At 32.7% G+C, this 4,951-nt stretch overlaps 1 protein-coding gene across 1 annotated transcript in view; it reads left to right on the forward strand.

Annotated features, from left to right (window-relative positions):
- LOC118743152 (serine-rich adhesin for platelets) overlaps positions 1–4,951 on the forward strand; it is a 65,601-nt gene that overhangs the window by 19,245 nt on the left and 41,405 nt on the right. The gene's annotated exons all lie outside the window — the stretch shown is intronic.

Consider the following 4,951-nt stretch of genomic DNA (forward strand, 5'->3'; position numbering starts at 1 on the left):
GATAAAGATAAAGATAAAGATAAAGATAAAGATAAAGATAAAGATAAGGATAAGGATAAGGATAAGGATAAAGATAAAGATAAAGACAGAGATAAGGCAACAATTAAAGATGATGACTAAGATTGACCTTCAACCAGCCACCATACCTCTAACAGACTCCGTGGAGTTTCTTATTAACTTGTTCGTTTCTTCACCTTTTCCCCGCATATGTCAGTACCGCGCAACCGTTCGTCGAGATCACGGCTGAGTAAAAAACTTGTCACCGCTGGTCTGAGCTACCTATGATTTTTTTTATCGGTAATTGAACATTAAAGAAAAACAAGTACATAATTAAAAAAAAAATATTTGAATACAATCTTTTATTATTGATTATATTTAAGAAAAGAAAATATCACCACCTAACGGCTATATTTTTTGTGGAGTTTTTTCCCACTACGTTCTAAAACTGAAACAATCTGACCATATAAACGAATTTTCCAAATATCTCTTGATTTTCTTCTGAGTTGAATGTGGTCTAACAACCTAAATAGCGTTTTGGTAGCTAATTTCTACAACCATAAGTTATTTTGCTATGGGGTCTCACGGACGTATGCTAGGAAATAGTGTGGCAATAATTTGCTGTAGGTGGTTAAGTGTTAAGACTAAGTAAGGACTAGCCCTTTTCAGCCTGAGTCCAAGTTCGTAGCGAACGCTGGGTAGTACATTTTGTTTTTATCTGCCTGCCTTTTCTATTAACTTAAATACTTCACTGTTTAAATTTTAATTTACGACAGATATTGTGGGCAGTTTTTTATTATATACAAACTAATCTGACACATGTTCGAAATAAGTTTGTCTAACTGATAATGGCTTTTGTTGGCTATCTGTCATACTCACTTTATAACTGTCTGCGGTTCCTACTTCTTTGTTCACTCTTAAGGCCATTGCTTATTTGTTGTTCATAGAAATATTTTTTTTTTAATATTATGTATGTTTTTATGTACATCATACATACATATGTATGTATACATACTTATTTATTGAACGTTTTGCGTATCATTTATTTATTTACAATTTATTTAAATTACAAACGCTTTTATTACTGCGTAGTTTGCCATTGGAAAAAGGCAAAAGAAAAAAAAAGAGATAACTGATGTTGTAATTATGACTGAGTGATCACCAGCGGACAGGGTTTGCGGTGTGGTTTTGATTGCAATGAATACTTGTTGCTAGCGAGAACTAAATATATAAGCTGATTACATTGTTTACTTGCTTGTACTACTACTTATATGTATGTATTCCTTTTGAATGTAAGAATGCGAGACTGCAAGTGGAGGAGACATTTTCAAAGTACCATATCTCAATGTCATTACTGCGCGGAAAATTTGAATCACTAATGCTGCTTTCAATTACATACTTACCTATTTTGCAAGCTCTTAGATTAGTAATTCTAATAAGTTTGGATTCGTGACAAGTGTCAGACATTTTACTTACAAGCGGAGTCATTGCTCTGATCGCAATTGCATTGCAGGCACACGTGTTGGCCTATTCGTACTTATATAACTCGGTTTACATTTGCACACTTTGATATTTGCAATTATTTCACAAATTTTATCAACATTTCATTGATACCAATTGACTTACTCGGTGCACTTCAGTTGTTTTGTTTTTGATTTTGTTATGCCCGAAGTGTTGTGTAATATGTATTTAGGTGTATATAGGTATGTACATATGTAAGCTGTGAAATCGTTTTGTCAGCCTTATTGATAAGATAACAAGCACACAGCAGACACTCTGGCAACATTGCTGAGGTGGCAAACGATCTTTGTTCCGCTATTTGCACACGCTGATTTGCTGATTGCGAATGTGTGTGTGCTCGCTCACTTCTACTCTGTAGACTTGCTAAACAAATTAGTTTATTAGATCACAATTTTTTGCAATTTTAATAATAATAACAATTATTTAGACTAAGTAATTAAAGATTCTAGTTTCGTGATATTTTATTTTAATACAAAGTATGCACAACGCGTTACAATTGCGTATAGTTGAAATAAATAGCTTTCTTGAGAGAAGTGCCATTTATAATGTGTGTTTGTGCCACTTTTAGAATAGCCTTTGCTAGAAATTTATATTTTTTACTAATGGGTATGATTGTTGCTTTTTAACTATAACGGCTCTATTCTGCATCACAGACAAATTCTTGTCACAGTTTTTATTACGGAAAAATATATGAAAAAGTTTAAATTTGTCAGTAAAGAAAAATTTTGTCACCGATACAGAATTGGGCTGTAAAGCGGCTGGACATATTTCAATAATTTCTGGCGTACAGATAAGCTATGAACTGGATCGAAATATAGGATTTTTTGAAGAGAATTTGCGCCCTTTTCAAAAGTTAAAATCAATTAATTTATAGGTTAAATAAAATATAAAAACAGTGTGTGCAAGCAGTTCAAAATCGATTTATTTCGAAAACACTTTTGAAGCGGGTTGCCCACCTGTTCAAAAAGTTGTAAAAAATTTAATTAGTAAGTTAAATCTAATACTTTAATATGGGCATCAAACGCTCTCCCGTTTCAGACATCTTCGAAAATATTTTTTTTAGGTGGGTTGCCATCTGTTAAGGAATTCAAAATCAATTAGACTTGCAAGTTAAATGAAATATGAAAGCTGTGCCACCCATTTTGAATTTCAAAAACAATTTAGTTACATAATAAGTTATCTGGTAGATTGTCCTGCAGCGATTTCGGTGAGATTCTTCCTCTTGTTTGGTCAGCGTTGATGACGCCCTCTTTTCTATGTCGCAGAACGGCTCTGGAACAATCCCTTATTCATCTTAAATATTCTATAAAAGTTATCTAAAATCTCATTTTCTTCAATATCAATATTTGCTGGAATCCAAACTCGATTGGCCAGTCCAAAAGTGTTCAGGTCAGATGTCAGCATCAACTTCTGCAACGCATACGATGCAGCTCAGTATTTTTAACCATACCTGTTTATCAGTCAATGACCAGTGAGAATGCTTATCGCGATTAATATATCATCGCATTGAGAGTTAGTTGAGAGGAGCGCCTGTTCCGTTTTTATGGAGAGCTACTATCAGATGGGTGAGTTGAGCTCCGTAATTTTGACGTTTTTTTCCTGCTTAAGTTTAAATCCTCTTCTCCAGGCTTTGGCCAACACTTTTTTTTTTTATAATTTCTTCGAAGTGCGAGGAAAAAAATGTAAGTATGTACATAAGGCAATCTGCCATAAAAGGATTTCGCACAAAAAATCATCCACCGCTCGTAGGCGGCGTTAGACTGTAAGTCAAACCATTTGCATGAAAACATCACAAATTAGAGGATAAGCTCGGCCATACAATTAACAAAATATTTGTGTATTTTTTTTTTTTTTTGTAGGAAAAATATGTAGATACTCGTACAATATATATACATACATACGTATAATATTTATTAGCTAAAAAATCACATTTTACGCTAATTTTCGTTTTCAACACTTTTAGCTGCATGCTGCGTAGCGGCGAGAGCTTCTAACGAGGAGGTCAAATACTTACAAAAGTGCTTAGTATCTATGTATGCATGTACATTAGGTTGATCCATTAGGCTATCCCTAGAACTGAAGAATATCCAAAATAACATTTAACTGTGCCGCCGCATACTGGGATGAGAGAAAATTCTAGCGCGACAAAAGTGATTTAAAAAAATTTTCTTAAATTTTCTGGGTATTTTCTGAAATTGTAGTGGATACTTGTATACCATACTTCCAATACCAGTTGTTGTTAAATTCATGGCTAACTTTTTTACAGAGATTTCCCCTGCTGATATGAACTTTACAGTTTGATATCATTATTCCTTCCGAACTAACCTCAAATGCATAATTGTTTTCTTAAACTAACAACAATGGTAGTGCTTTTATGGAAAATAATATGGTTGCTTATACATTTTGCTTCAAACTTACAGTGTATCAAAAATATAAATATTTGTTTGCCAAATTGTTTTTATAAAAACGCATAAAAATATTGCCGCTTAAAGCGACCTTTTTATAGTTTGGTGCTTTTCTATGTTACTGGTCTTGAAAATATTTTACAAGAAATCTTACCTATAACATTTGACCATTATTTCCGTAATTTACAATTTTCTCCTGAATCCAAATATGAAGTCAAAAATTAAAAATATTTTGCAAATCTTCCAATAATAAAATTATGGTGCATATTTAACTTAAGAATTTTACTAACTACTTTTTCATAACCGATAATCTCATCACTTAAGGCTGGTTTCCACTATGCCATATTTTGACACAACTCTATCTTTTTTTGCGTGTTTTCACTTATTTGACGATATATGCCATAGAATTTGGCATTCGCAACCACATCACGCACTGTTTGAAAAAATGCTAAAATTTTAGAGTTAAATTTGCATCATAATTCTACTGTTGGAAGATTTCTGAAACGAAATATTTATATTCGATCAAAAAATATTTATTTTTACAGATGTTATAGCAATTCTTCGAAAAAATGAATTATTTCCATATTCATAAAATATATGGAAAACTTCAAAGCCCCGGCGGCACAGTTAAATATTAACCGATTTCAAAATAAAAAATTACGAATCTCCCTATTTCCCGCTATCTATAATTCAGAGGGTGGCAACAAAAAGTTAATTTTCCTATGTATTTTTGGGCCACCCTAATGTACATATAAATACAAATGTATAAATTATGTAATTATTTACTCGCTTGTGCGCTCAAAAGTCGACGTCGTCGCATTGGAAATGCAAATTTGTTGTCGAACAGCTGCTGAAAATGCCACTTATTAAACAAATAAAAAAAATAAAATTGCATAAATGAATAAACTTCATTTTCTATGCAAATGTGTGTCAATGTGACATTTTTATTAGTATTTTCGCCGCAATATTTTCGTAATCTAATTTTCCGTTACCAAGTGGAACGCCGAGAGTACCTACATATTGGATTT

Source organism: Rhagoletis pomonella, unplaced genomic scaffold (genome assembly GCF_013731165.1).
Source record: "Rhagoletis pomonella isolate Grant_MI unplaced genomic scaffold, Rhpom_1.0 Rhpom_scaffold_00007, whole genome shotgun sequence".
Classification (NCBI taxonomy): domain Eukaryota; kingdom Metazoa; phylum Arthropoda; class Insecta; order Diptera; family Tephritidae; genus Rhagoletis; species Rhagoletis pomonella.